The sequence below is a fragment of the Equus przewalskii genome, chromosome 20 (assembly GCF_037783145.1).
Source record: "Equus przewalskii isolate Varuska chromosome 20, EquPr2, whole genome shotgun sequence".
In the NCBI taxonomy this organism is placed as follows: domain Eukaryota; kingdom Metazoa; phylum Chordata; class Mammalia; order Perissodactyla; family Equidae; genus Equus; species Equus przewalskii.
This window is the reverse complement of record NC_091850.1, coordinates 54,572,375-54,588,163: the sequence shown is the minus strand read 5'-3', so window position 1 is coordinate 54,588,163 and position 15,789 is coordinate 54,572,375.

Here is a 15,789-nt window from a genome sequence, read left to right as displayed (position 1 = left end):
AAGCACATGTTACACAGCAGATTTTCTAAAAGTGAACTACACCTGTGTACCAAGCCATTCTGATTCAGTAAATGCAAGCATTTCGTCTTGGTTTGTAACTGTTGCAGATGCCACCACCGGGATACTGACAGCATGGTCCCATCAGACCATGGCAGAAGTCTGCACTTCAACATCCTGGTTAGGAAATGCAATGAGCATGGCAGCTGTAACACCTCTCAGGGCTGCAAAGAGACCACTAGGACAGAAGGTCCAAGGGCAGTTCACTCAGGAACACAAAAAACGAGGAAAGGTCATTTTAGGTGATTTACCAGGTTCCTTTTGTCTAGGGTCTATTTGTTGAAGTGTCGTGTTGCTGTGGCCTTCTCGGTCACCGAGGAGGCATGATGCCCGTCCACCCACCATCAGATCTCTGGGGTGTCCGCTGGGGCTCACAAGTGTCTGGTCTGAGAGGCTGAGTCTGGTGGGAGGGTGACCACACACTCTGCTCCTCTGGTGCTGGGCCCGGGCTTCTGCGTCCCGTTGTCTCTCCTAGACCAGCTGCCCAGGGAGGCTCTGTCTGCCGCCCAAAGAGGGCCCAGATGGGGGCCACCTGGACAGGGAGTCAGAGACTGCTTGCTCCTTCCATCACTTGCTCCCTGTTGGCCTCCCATTCCCATGAGCATCATTCCAGCCTCTCTTGGACACCTGGAAGGGCACAGATTCTCTGCAGATCCCAGTGTCTCAAACCGGCCTCAAGGTGCCCCTCAAACCCAGCAGCACTGGCTGGGCAGCACCCCTTCTTCAGCAGTCTGAATTTCTGCATTGTGGGGCCCTCCTCCAAGTTTCTCAATGCTAATAATTCAGCCTCTTCTGTTTGTTCCTCCATCCCCCAAGGAGGGGTGGTTGCTTCCTTCAGGTGCCACAAGATGACGGGGTGCTCTCTAGGGCTGCCCACTTGCCCAGTGTACAACTCTTCATAGTACATTGTCTCTTAGGATAACTGGTGTGCTTCCATCTTCTGACTGGACCCTGGCAGGTCCAGGGGCTGCTGTCATCCCCTGGCTTTCCGAAGAAGAGGGGAGGTGGCCCCTTGCTACTCTTCCTGAATCTGCCGGTGGTGCCCCCGATCTGCACAGTCTTGTCCTGAGAGCACAGCAGTCACCTGATCAGAGCACCGACGTGTGTGTGTGTGTGTGTGTGTGTGTGTGTCTGTGTGTGTGGAAGGGGGTTTAAACTCAAATTGCGACAAGGAGATCAGACAAGACTGGAGCTGGGGAGCATTTAATTATTCACTAATCCTTATGTGTTTAGAGAAAAGGTTTTTCATATAGCTCACCTGGAAAGAATGTTCTTTGGTGTAAAACTCTGCTCTCTCCATAAAAAGCTCCCTTGACTTCACTCTGGCAAGTGCCCAGGTCTAGGTTACACGTCTGAGGAGAGCTTTACACAAATCGTACAAACAGCGTAAAATGTAGCTTCAGTCTGTAACACCCACCCTATATTTTAATGAACAATAATGACTCCATTTGAAAGCAAATCCATTATGCCTCGGGGCAGGTTTGCTGCCACCTGCCGGGGAAAGCTGTTCTCCCCGATCCGCAAGTCCGTGAAACTCGTCCCTAAACTTCCTTTGCTTCCTTATGACAATCATGTCATGACACAGCTCTCTGTTTGCCCCTGGGATTGCAGGAACCGAGAATCCTTGTTGCCTGCCCTGTTGGATAACTATCCTCAAAGGCGTGGTTTCGTGGACAGGCAGAATGGATGGGATGTCTTTCATCTTCCCTGTCCCAACATGTGGAGAAGAAATGTCACCGCGTTGTTGATGTGTCTGAGGAGTGCGATCGTGGTCCAAGGTCTATGAACGCAGCTTTGCCCTGAACACGAGCCACGCCCATTGCACTGGGTCCAGCTCAGGGAGCTGGATGACTCAGACGGACAGCGAGTCTGAGAACTGCAATGAGCATTTTGTTTTTCATAAACTTGAAATGAACTCTTTAGAATCTGTTTAGACTTCCAGAGAAGATGCAAATCTGGTACAAGGAGTTCTTGCAGATCCTGCCCGGTTCTCCCTCCTGTTGACCCTTTCCATTACTACACATTTGACACAACTGATGACCCAACGTTGCTACATTACTGTGAACTCAACTCCACCCTTTATTCCGAGATCTCTAGTTTTTCTCTGATGTTCTTCCATTTTCTGCCCAAGGATCCCACCCAGAGACCACATTCAGTCGGGTCCTCATGTCTCCTTAGCCTCCTCTCATCTGTGAGTTTCTTAGACTCCCCTTGTTTAGGTGCCACTGAGAAGCTTGGGGAGTGTTGGTCAGGTGTTTTGTGGAAGGTCCCTCAACTTGGGCTTTTAGACTGTTTCTCTTATGGTTGGACAGGGGGTGAGGATCACGGGAGGAAGATCCCAGAGGAAAATGCTCTTCTCATTGCATCATATCAAGGGTACCGGCTACCAATGTGACTTATCATTGATGATGTTGATCTTGAGCAGCTGGAAGAAGCAATGTTTTCCAGGTTTCTCTGCTGTACGGTTATTTTTCAGCTATTTCCATACTGTACTCTTTGGAAACAAATCATTAATTGCAGCTCATGCTTCAGGGCAGAGAGGGAGGTTATGCTAAATATCACTGAGGGCAGAGCATCTGTATTCCACTATTTCTATATAAAAGATTTATCTCTTCACTTTATTTATTCAACAACGTATTTTCATCAGCATGGACCATGGATATTTACTTTATTCTTTGGTTTATAACCCAATACTACTTTATTTTGTTGCTCAGATAGCTCCAACACTGGCTCACTTTGACAGCTCTTTTGGGTTTTTATTTTTTTGAGCACTTCTTTATTTTCTGGCATTAAAAGATGCTCCAGAGCCAGTGCTGATTGCCCAGTGGTTAAAGTTGAGCACTCACCGCTTTGGCGGCTCCAGTTCGCTTCCAGGTCATGGAATTACACCACCTGTCTGTCAGTTGCCGTGCTGTGGCTGTGGCCCACATAGAAGAACAAGAATGCCTCACAACTAGTACATACAACCATGTACTGGGGCTTTGGTGAGGAAGGAAAAAAAAAAAAGAGGAAGATAGGCAACATATGTTAGCTCAGAGTGAATCTTTACCTGCAAAAAAAACCACAAAACAACCTACAAAAGATGCTGCAGGCTCAGCTTCACCATGAATATTTCTGACCTCAGTCCTAGACTCATTTCCCCAAGGGGCCCTCATACCTTTTATTGGAGAATGGTTTTAGGAGTCAAGGTCCTGGCAGTGGGTGTGCTCATTAACACTGGGGTGTTGACTAATTGTTCTGGAGCAGTTCAGCTCCCCCCACAGTCATGGTGCTTCCTCAGCTACTTACGGATTTGGTGTGTGTGTCCTGACTTTCATCCGTGTTCACACGGTGTGCCCTCCTGTGTGTCCTCTGGGAAAGCACAGTGAATTCTGCCTGGAGGTGAACTTCACGTGTGCTTGGCTCTCCCATCATATGCCGTGTTTATTTTGTGAAAATCTGAAAGTCAGGCTGTGATTTATAGCCAAGTGGCTGGAGTGGAATTCAATTGTGTTAAAGATAACTTTACATGGATGCTGTCTGGAATTAATTCTGCTTGTAGCCAGGTGGATAAAAGAAAGGGGTTAAAATGAGCTGATTATCGCGTGCTCTGAATACATTCTCCCCAGGAGTAAATTCACTGGGAATTGTGGCTACCTTAATCCTTAATCACAGTTTTCATAAGACATGCTCCAGGGAATGCAATGAATGAAACTATGTAGTGAACAAACATAAGCCTGTTCCTTTGCTTTTTCTTCATGCACTCAGCGGTCCAACTCTACTTGGCAATGTCACTAGGAAAAATGTTGGTTTTTCCCCAGCTCTGATCTGCAGAATGGGCGCCCAATCTTTGTAATGCATATAATGCATCTGCTGCTCTTCAAAGGCATTTCACCGGATGTCTCCTGCCTTCCAGGAGAAAACTGCAACCCTGATTGGGTTCTTGTTTGGGGCAATGAAGATACATAAAAAATCCCTGTAAGCTAAGTAAGAAAAAGTGAACAATCAAAACTGTTGTTAGAAAAAGAGAGTCCTTAAATAAGAAGGTAAAGGGAAAATCTGAAGGGCACTTTCCCATTTTTTTCTGCTTGGTACAAGTATTCACGCCTTACTCACTACTTTTGTTTCCAGAACCTTCCATCCCCTGTGGCGTGCTCTGTTCTGGCTTTCCATCTGGCAGCCCAGACTCTACTATGTGAAATCATAGCACGCGGGAACTGAAGATCACAGGGCAGGAACATGGCAACCCCCTCATGTTTGAGCAGTCACAGGTGTGGACCAGAGCTGGGCAAACCTGCCCTCCCTCAGGCTGGTCCCTCAAGGCAACAAGTTCTACAGTAGAAATGGAAAGAGGAAAACAGGCAGATTACATCCCCCAGGTACCACACGAAAACATGGTTGTCCTTTTCTTTCAAAATAAGTTGCACAGGGGCCGGCCCAGGGGCCAAGTGGTTAACTTCTCTTGCTCCGCTTCAGCAGTCCAGGGTTTTGCTGGCTCAGATGCTGGGTGCGGACATGGCACCACTCATCCAGCCATGCTGAGGTGGCATCCTACATAGCAGAGCCAGCAGGACCTGCAACTAAAATATGCAACTATGGGCTTTGGGGAGAAGAAAAAGAGGAAGAAAAAAAGAAGATTGGCAACAGGTGTTAGCTCAGGGCCAATTTTAAAAAAATAAAAATAAATAAGTTGTTCAATCACCTGTTCCTTTGCTACTTAAAAGCTAAGCAAATGTCAACTAAAGTTCTTTTTCATTCGCATTATTGAAGAAATTATAATATTAAAGTCATTTATGAGTTCTAGTCTAAAACTTTGTGTGTGTATATACATATGTATATATATATATATTTTTATTTTCTAGGAATACAAATTGATATGCAAAAATCCATGGTTTGATGTCTCACTTCAAGTCTCTATTGCTTTGTGATCTAAAAAAGGTGAGAGGACCCCATGCCCGATAACAAGGCCCCCTCCTGGGGCGGCCTGGAAGATGAAGTAAATGCACGGCAAGCACTCTATCAATAGGAGCTTCTGTGTTTGCTTCCTCCTTTAATCGTGGGCCCAACTGTGAATCTGCTCCAGCTGCTGTAACAAAAATACCAGGAACTGGGTGCTTAAAAAACCAACTTTTATTTCTCACCGTTCTGGAGTCTGGAAGGTGCTGGTAGAGGCAGGGCTTGGAGAGAACCTTCTTCCCGGCTCATAGACAGCATCTTCTCTGTGTCTTAACCTTGTGAAAGGGTGAGGGTGCTCTCTGGGGTGCCTTTTATAAGAGCATTACTCCCATACACAAGGGCTCCCCCCTCATGACCTAATCACCTCCCGTAGGCCCCACTCCTGATACCATCACTCTAGGGGTTAGGATTTCAACATATGAATTTTGGGGGGCACACACATTCAGTCCACGGTACCAACTAATTAGCATAAATAGTGGATTGTAAGAAACCAAAATTCCTGTCTTGCCCCTCATGTAACAAGACTGGGAACAAAAGTAGGGGATTCCATTGCTCCTGGGGAGTCCACACCTGTCAGAGCCCCAAAACCATCCAGAGGGAAGGCTGGCAGGGACATAATCTCCTCCTGCATTCAACTAAGCATAACATTTTAAGATCAATTTTAGTAGTATTTATTTGGATTATATATCTAAGAGTTGGCCTAGTCCATCAATGTTGTTGTAAGGTTATTTTTCCTCCATAGGGTATGAGAAAGTGCAGAACCACTGGGACGCCTCCTGTGGCAGCTCCTTTCCTTGGTGATGTGTCACACAGGCGATTGGGCTTAGAGAATGAAGACGGATGCAAGGGGTGAGCCGCCGCTCTCCTCACAGGCAATGTGCACGTCGGCCTCCCTCACACGTGGAGCTCACAGGAAGTTGGCCCGTCCTTCGCTGAGAATCTGCATCCTAGCATCTAGTAGCCACGGAGTGACCTTGATTTAGTACTCTATTCAACGTCTTGAAGCAGTGGAAAAGAGCACATCCTTCCCCTGACTCTGGCTTATCTGTGGAAGGAGCAGGACCGTGGGGTCAACCTTGGAAGCAGAACCATCCAACCTTGGAAGAGAAATCTGTATCTCTGCCTCAGGATCCAGATTTATTTGTCCTTTATAATAGCCAGAGGTCGAAGTGGCTTTCACTTGCCAAAAACCCCTTCATTTATAAATTTATCCAATCAGCGTTTCTTGAGCACTAAGCAGGGGTCATCATGGCTTAGAACCTGGATCCCCAAAGATGAGCAAACCCAGCCCCCACCTCTGCTAAGAGTGAGGACTGAGATCTCCTCATCCTGATAGGCCAGGTCCAGTGCCACGTTCGCACCTGCCAGCAGGTACCCTCCACGTGTCCGCTGAATGCAGCTGCTCAGTTTTCCAATGACCAAGATGTGTAATCTGGTCCCATTTCCCTGATAATCACGCTATTGCAAAAGTCGTGGGTCTGGGAAGCAGGGCAATGTTCAGAAGGATGGAAAGAGCCCAATTTTGGACCATCTCCGGAGCCGCAGACGTAGTCAAGCAGGTTAGTGAGAGGATTTACTGGACTTTTGGGACATAATCAGTCACACAGACAGTCCTTTCTGGAATGAGGGCAGAGCCTTCGTTTGTGATATCCGCACTTGGAGCCGCCATTGCTACAGGTCTGTGCAGGTCCACTGCGAACGGCATGTGACCTTGAGCGCGTTGGCACTCACCCAGGAGGGCATTGTGCATGCTGGACCTCAAACGCTGACCTCGACCACAGGGATGTTAAAGGAAAGATAAGCAGAGGAACAAGCTGCTGATTGTGAATCTTTATTTACTACAAAAGTTGTTTAATTACCTTTATATTGAATGCTCTGTAAATAATTCAGCAAGCTACACCATATATTATGCAAATGTTAACCGAAATCACCGTTTTCAGCAGAATGTGACTGAAGTGTAACAATAGGATAGCATTTCTAATTTTATCTTGTTTTCTTATATTGATGTTCTACGGCAATTCACAAGGCACAGAGTTTTAGCAATAGTCCAGTACCTTACTATCCATCCTACAAGTCTTACTTAGCCTTCTTCTCTATGTTAGGCCTGGCCTAGGTCCTGTGGATATAAGGTCTCACTAGCAGCAGTCATTGTCATTCATTAGCTTCAGGTGGCAAACTCAAGTGGCTGCAGTGGCCGGGGGCAATCTGATGGCTGATGGGGACTGGTGGGACTCTGACCACTTGGAGGGCACTGGCCACATCTGACAGAGGCCGGCACCTGCCATGTGGTAGACTCTTGCCTACAGAAGGCTGACCCGGGAGGCCCAGATTGTGCGGTTTGTTAAGGAAGGTAGGCGTTAAGATTTTCATATATGGAATAGCTCACTTAAGCAATCTTGGCAACTAATTTAAGTATGTTTGAAAGAACCTGCTCTGCAGGTCCAATCAAACCTGTCAACAAGCTGGAATGAACTCTGGGTCAGTGGTTACTTGACACATGTAGGAAGAAAGAGGGAGAGAGGGACATGGGAGAGCAGGGCAGAAGGCAAGCAGGAAAGAGATGGGGGAGGGCTCTTCTGTGGTCAATCAAGTATCCGTGATGTGCCAGGTCCAACCCCAGGCCTTGGTGGGACAATGGAGAACAGGCATGTCGTGGTCCCCCAGTGTTCGTGGACTGAGGAGCAAGTCCGGGTGATGTATGGACCACTTCTGTTGAGTGTTCCCACGAGGAGATCCCCAGGCACCTAGGGATGAGCAGAAGAGATGGGCTCTGCACTCAGGACACACGTGGCTCAGCAGAGAAGACCCTATTGGACACTCACATTACAATCATGGGCAGGTCTGGGGAGGAGAAGTGCCTCTTCCTGCAGAAACATGCGTGATTATTTAGGGGTATGCTCACTGCCGGGTCTCCAGACCTGCTTCCTGGCCATGTGGTGAAGACATCCCTCCAGAGTTACAGAGTCCTTGCTAGTGTTAAGTTCCTCACAACCCCTGTCACACACACTCACACACACACACTCACACAGGCACACACATGTACTCATGTGCACAATGTAGACAGACACACATGCTCACACATACATATGCACATGCACTCATGAACATACACACACATACGTATGCACCCACACGTTCATACATGTATGCATACACACTCACACAATGTACACACTTACTCTCACACACACTCATGCATGCACACACTCTGCACATTGTAGATGTTGCTTAGGCCTCCATACACAGGTGCTGAGATCTTGGGAAGATGCTTCAATGGTCAGACAGGAAACTGAAAACTAGTCTTTCACCTGCATCAGGTGTGTTGAAGGGTTTGGAAATGGGCTACACCGTGGAGCCACCTGCTGCCCCCTTGGCTGTGCATATATGGTCTCTTAGTAAAGAGAGATGATAATTTCCAAAAAATGAATTAATTTGGTTTAATCAGATTAATTAAAATCTTAGCATAAGAGGCAAAGATGGACATCTGGGTTTATTCTGCCAAAACCGTGCAGCCACATCTGCCCTGCTCTGCTGCTGTGGGACCGGCATCAGCTCCGCGGTTTTCACACGCTATGGGAGCTTCCTTCATTCCGTCTACAACACAGCCTTCCTGCTTGAGTTTGGGCAAGTCACTTAGCCCCCTCCGTCTTCCGATCTTGGTTTATGAGGTGGCCCATGGAGGGCCACTGTTCCCGTGCCGTGGCCCCTCTACGGACCCTGAGGGCTGCTGGTGCACGGGGCAGGGGAGGCGTCTCCTGGATCCGACCCACAGAGCTGGGGATGATTTGTTTTCTTATTCAGATTACTGGACTGGCTGCCCGAGCTGCATATGAAGTCTGCTGCAGCTAGTTATTAGAGCTTTAAAGATCTCTTCTGGCGCAGGCGTTTCATCCCTCGCTTTCATATTTGTAACCCTCTTTATTTCCTAATATCCCCTGTGTCTGACAGTGTGTCCTAACCTCTGACACCAGGAAGTCAGTCAATAAACCCAGCGCTCTTTGATCCATGGGATTATGGGATTGCTTTTTATGCAAAGGGAAACATCAGGATAAGCAAATACGGAAGGGAAAACCCCTCCGGAGCAGGGAAGTTTGAAGACGAAGAAGAAACAATTCCAGAGCATTTGCAATGCAAACCCTACTGGACATCTGAGCCTTATTTATCAGCTGTAAGAAATGAGACCAGACCCCAGACTGGAGGGGGCATTTCTGCACCGTACCACGGGGGACTTTCTTCCAGTGATTTATAGCAAACATACGGCTCCATGGTTCTCTGTCCTTGAGATTTCTGACAACACAAAGCAGATACATCCTTGCAGCATTTCTGAAGCAATAATGCCCTTACTGACTCAGCAATTGGGGGTACTATCATTTCCCCAATTCAGACTCCTACGATGGACCCAGGGGATGAGAAACCCTCATATTGGCGGCACTTGTCGATCTGTGGTCCTTCCCTGTTATCCCTGCATAAGAACACTGGTCTCTTCAGACATCAGTAGACGTTTCTGTATCATGCTTCTTGGTTTCGTGGCTCTGCTGTCCATTTCCCAGTGGTTACATGTTTCACTTCTTGTAGGGCCTGTTTCCGTTCTCAGAGCAGGAGTTGTCCAAGGTGGGTGTACCCATAACTCACACTTAAGATGTATGAATTTCTTTTTGTGTGGTTTCCATTGTCTGTTGGGAAAACTCTTACATCATTGTTTGAATTGATGTGAGGACTCAAAACACAGAAATGGAAAATACCAATACAGAATTGCTGCTACATCTGTCACATCTCACCTCTACTGTGACACTTTAGAAGTTTCTACTTTCTTAATAATCTCCAGAAGGCCTTCCCATGGAAGCAGGTGTTCTGACAATACATTGGGCTCCAGTAGTTTGTGTGCATTTCCTTAAAGAGAGAAGGCACCTGCATTAATTGGTGGATATTGTTTTGTGATATTACCATATTTTTTTATTACTGTGTGTTCCATTTAGTCTTTATCCACACAGATACAGGACAGACTCATGCTTCTCTGCTCCAGGGAAATCTGTGGATGCGCAATTTGTTTCCATAGCCCAACCTCAAACTGGAGATTATGCAGGAGCCCCTGAAGGAAACACCAAGGAAAGCGAGCTCCAGTGTCCTGGAGTAGCTGGAGGGAGGGCAGGCCTTGATCATCCGCCCATCACCCCACACACAGTCATGGCTGGCGCAGGAGGGGAGAAAGGGTTGAGGGGCCCGCCCTGTTTCCTGCCCGTGTACCCACAGAGACAGCGAGACACAGAGCTACAGGGCAGTCTGGGCTTTGGTGGTGACCAGAGGTGACTGACAACTGAAAACCTGGCGGGAATCTTTTCCTCGCTCCCGCCTACTCTCTCGCTGGAAGTCTGAGCCTTGTGTCAGATCTGGAACACAGGTGCAACCCCAGGGAGGGCTGAAAACTACACAAAGTACTGCCTTCAAGGTTAAGACATCACATGTCCTCGGAGGGGACAGAGGAAAAATGCAACCATGCGAAGGGGTCGCAGAATGAATGAGCCAATGAGCTAGCAAACGTGCATGCTGGGTACCCAGGAGGTGCCTCAAGAGAGAGCCAGGTGGGCCTGGAGGCAACCTGCAGGGGAGACACGAGCCTGGGGAATGAAGGGGACCCCGCCCTCACCACCACCAGGAAAGAGCGGAGAGGAGAGAAAGGGCTCCTGGGACAGCCCTGTGGGTCGGCTCTGTGAAGAGGAAGTCAGAAAGCCAAACCCAAAAAGCAAGAGCTGGGCAGAGGGACCAGCCGAGGACACTCACAGAGCTTCTAGGAAGAAAAGGATAATTGTGAAAACAAACTAGACTTCACCGTGTAGACGGTCCACTGAGTAACTGCATCGGAAATAATGTTTCTGAAGTGAGAGCTGCCAATCACTTGAATTTCTGAAAATTATAAGATTTTAGAAACTGTTTTACGACAGATAAAATGTCACACTTGGTTATATTTTTTGAAGGATTTTATAGTTATTGCCAATAAATATACTTTAAAAGAACAGATATTTTTTCCTGTATTAACACCTAGCTACTAATTGTATATAAAAGTGTTTAATTTAAAAATTATGTATCTTTTTCATGAGAATTATATTAACTTTGCATATTATTTTGAATATCACTGATATAACGTGCTACATAAAAGTATATACTATTTATAAACTAATATTAATTTTAAATGTTTGCCTGGCTAAAGCAGTTTTAATACAAGAAGTTTTGAAGCTTGACATGAGCTGTTCATAATTACTTGCTTAGTCGTATTGAATTAACACAAATTAATTTTCCAACAAATCTCAATAGAAGTTCATTTTTTTGTGTGTGTGTGTGAGGAAGATTGGCCCTGAGCTAACATCTGCTGTTCATCTTCCTCTTTTTTCTTTCCTCCCCGAAGGCCCAGTACATAGTCGTATATCCTAGTTGTAGGTCATTCCAGTTCTATGTGGGATGCAGCCACGCCATGGCTTGATGAGCGGTGCGTAGGTCTGTGCTCAGGATCTGAAGTTGTGAACCCCAGGCCAGCAAAGGGGAGGGCATGAACTTAACCACTCAGCCATGGGGCAACCTCAGCAATTCATTTTTAAGGACAAAAAAAAGAGAAATACTATTCATTTGAATCATACCATTTGAATGAGTCCACTGTAATCTCTTATGAAAGTTGCTAAACAACATTATCAAGGAAACATAGGCCATCTCCCATCGTATATTTAAAGACATATTCAGAAAACACATTTGAGGGCAGGCCCAGTGGCGAAGAGGTTAAGTTTGCACGTTCCTCTTCTCAGTGGCCTGGGGTTCACTGGTTCGGATCCTGGGTGTGGACATGGCACCTCTTGGCAAAAGTCATGCTGTGGTAGGCGTCCCACATATAAAGTAGAAGAAGATGGGCATGGATGTTAGCTCAGGGCCAGTCTTCTTCAGCAAAAAGAGGAGGATTGACAGTAGTTGGCTCAGGGCTAATCTTCCTCAAAAAAAAAAAAAGAAAACACATTTGTTAGAATATTAAAATGTTGAAATAAAATCACAAAATAAATGCGTGCCCTATAATCTCATTTTTTAGCCAGGTTTAAATAAACTGTGTCTTCTTTCTCCTTGTCAAATCACCAAATGCTAGAACAAGTGTTCTCAGATCAGCAGGCCCTCCTTGTGGAAGACATTTGAGGCAAAGATGTTGAGAACACCTCAAACCTTCCAAAGCAGGCTATGGGACAAGAGCTTCCTTCTGGTCATTTCTCAGTGTCATTCTCAGAGGCAAGAGTTCCATAAAGATCCTCTGACTCTGAAAATAGATACAGCAAGGGGAAGCTGCGCTCCCTGAGGGCCATCCAGAAAGACACATTTATGTATCTTTACCCTCATGGGCCTGGCTCCTCAGTGACCATGTCTGCAGGCTGGAGCCTCCAAGGACACAGCCACAGCCCTTGCAGGGGACCCATGAGCACCAGCCCTGAGCTTTCTCCTGGCTCCATCCTATGGGCTGTGTATGGACTAGGAGTTTGCTAATATTCTCTAAAGCTTAATGTCGTAAACTTGTAAAATGAGGAGACTTTAATAATGGTGGTTTCAAGCTAAAAACATTGTGACTGAGGCATTCAGATCCAGCACCATTTGAAAGCATGTGATTGAGGAACAGACAAACTAGCTGACGAATGGGGTGGGGAAACTGATGGACCGTAAATAACAAAAACAACAATGACAATTATACATCTACATTTCCAAACACAGCAACCGAAATTACAGGGAGATTAGTGGGTAAAGCCATTGTAAATAATAAAGTGAAAAAATAAACCATAGAGGGAAATACTGAGGTTCAACATCACAAAAATGTAATTTTTTTGTCAAAAATACTATAAAAATTAAAAGGCACATGGCAAATTAGGAAATATTACAAATGAAGTTTAAAAATATCAATATATGCAAACTTATAAAATCAACAAGAAAGTTAATCAAAAAACTGACAAAGGTTGTGAATATTCAGTTTACAAAAAAGACATATAAAGGGCCAAGAAATTTATGTAACCTATTTAGTTGTAGCAGTAGGCAAAAAGATGCACGTATAAATAACAGATATACATGGATTGCCTCTCACATTGGGAGAAATTTGCATTTTTTATATCCAAGATATAAGGAGATATGAATTCTCCTCCATGGGTACTTGGTCAGGTAAATTAAGAAAAAACTAATTGAGGGTGTTGGGCACGTTGATGAATAGCTTGGACAGTATTCTTGCACTTGGCTTCCAAAGTTCTGCCTCTAATAATTTTCCTAAGTAAATCATCAGAGTTACACACAAACCTCTGCCACAGCACAAGTATGTCGAAAATAGTGAAACAACTCAAAAGGCTCTTTGCATTTAATGATAAAAATTCCCATCTTGGGACATTTGCTCTCGCTGTTCTCTCTGCCACAAATGTTCTTCCCCTAATACACACAGGGCTTGGTCCCAGCCACCATCCCCGTCGCTGCTCACACATCACCTCCTCGGAGAGCAAAGATCCTTGCCCAGCGAGTTGAAATGACCGCGTCGAGCCTCCCACAACAATGGCACCCATCACTGCCTGCCATCCGTGCCCTTTGTGGTCAGAGTTGTGCACCAAAGTGGAGCTCTGCCACAGCTGGGCTTGGTCACATTCGTTCCTCGCTTTGTCCCTCCTGCCTAGAGCAGCACAGGGCCGTCATCCGGTAAGGGCTGAAGGGAGTTGGCAGTGCTGCAGTCCGCCCCCAACAACCTGAGGCATGGCCAACCTGAGAATTCCTACACTGGGTTTACGAGAGAATGGAGGCTCCAAGGGGCCACGGACGAAGGCAACATCACACACTACAATCTGGAGGAATCCCGAAGCCCGCATCCACGGCCCTTCCCACACTCCAGTGTCCCACACGGCACTCTCAGGAACTCCATGGAGTGACTTTGCTGTCGTTCCTTACTTACAAATGACAACTTGGAAATTCCCATCCTGGGCCCTGGGCCTCCTCAGCTAAATAAGCTACATTTCCAGGTCATCAGCCTCTTCTTCTCAGGAATTAAAGTCTTAGAAATACAGTTGCGTGCTGCAATTAACCGTATTTAGATACCACTGGTGTGTTTGAAGAGGAATCGTCTGATTATTTGTATTTTTTTAAAGAGGTTGATAAGTTAGTTTTTTCATGGCAAACGTTAAGCCTCTGAGTGTCAGATCAGTTCTACTGGGGTCGGACAACCAACCGCTAACATCTGACTCGCTCGGTGCCATTAGGATGCCATGCAGACTTTGGGTAGACCCTTGACTCTTGCTTACAAGGGCCCTGTTACAAGGTGGGTTCTAGACTCCCATACATGATGGCCCGAAGCCAAAGCACATTGCCCTGCCAGCCAGCATGTACTGGAACTGCATATGGAAGAGCCCTTCTCCCCCTGGTTGGACAAAAACGGGCACAGCTGCTAGGAGACCCACACCCCTCGGGACCAGCTCCCTTCTCCCCACATCAGCCCTGCTTAGTGTGGGGCTCTACACTCACCTCCTCTGTGCTGGGAGCCCTCCTTCCCTTTGGCGTTCAGGAGATGGTGGGGACATCAGAGCTGATGTGCTTGGGGCATGTTCTGTGGCCTCTGTGTTTGTAAACATGTGCTCTCATTGAAATCCTGGCTCCATCTTTGTCTAGGAAACCAGTCTTTGTACAATTTGATACAGAAGAGGAAGTTGAAGCTCAAAAGTGGAGGAACTTGCTCAATGCTGGACAACACATGGCAGGTTAGGGCCATGTCGGGCATCGAAGGCTGGAGTCCTCCCTCTCCGGGTCACGAGGGTTGATGTCAGTTCTGTACCCCATGTCATCCCCATCCTTCCGTACATATTCCCAAACACTTCCACGGACTGAAAATGCCTTTGGAGGTATCCAGATATATTGTCTTCTAATAATTTAAACAAAAGAGGATTAATACTGAGAGCCTGTATTTGCAGAGTGTCTATTTCTAAAAGCTTAAGAGAGCTTCATATCCATTTGCCCACATGGTGTGCTCTCTAATAGGATGACCCTGATTATCATTTTGCAACATCTAGTTCTTTAGGTAAAGTGAAAGAAAAAAGAAACCTCAACTCTCTCTTTTAGCGAAAGCCAGACTATGCAACTTTGATGTAAAATAAGTAGATTAATAAAGCTCCAGATCTCAGTCATGCTTGTGACACTTAGAACTGACTTACGGGCAACTCCTCACAAAACATCTGGCACAAGCCAGATGCTCAACGTGTGGAAGTTGGTATAGTTATTATCCCACTGTTGATTGATTTTTTAATAAAAAAGTACCCAATAAAGAAGTAGCTTTCATTTGGATTTTAGGTTGGCTCCTCATGGCTTTTCCAGTCACGGCCTCTTCTCAAATGTTGAAAGGGGAGTAGAGGAGAAGATAAAGATGAACATCGAAAGAGAAAAGGAAGTCAAGCGTGTACCAGGCGGGGAGAGGAGCATCGGGGTGCAGGAAAGTGAGGATATGGGAGAAAGAAGATGGGGGACGGTCAAGAGGTGAGAAGAACAGGAGGATGCAGATCACACTGGCGTCAACACGGAAACACATCCCTCTCTCAGCTTGAGGCCCCAGCAGCCAGCTCTGCATCTGAGTCCTGTGTCTTCTCTGCAGCTCATCAAAGAAGCCACACGTGCACAAGGTCTGCATGACAGGGATTCTCTCCCAAAGGGGGTGCACTTGGGACCCCAGATTCGAGTGCTACTCGGGGGCCACCTGTCCCAGAAAGTGAGGCTGGGAGGCTGTGTCCAGATAGATTTGAATCCCTGGGGTCAAGTGTGCCAAGCTGT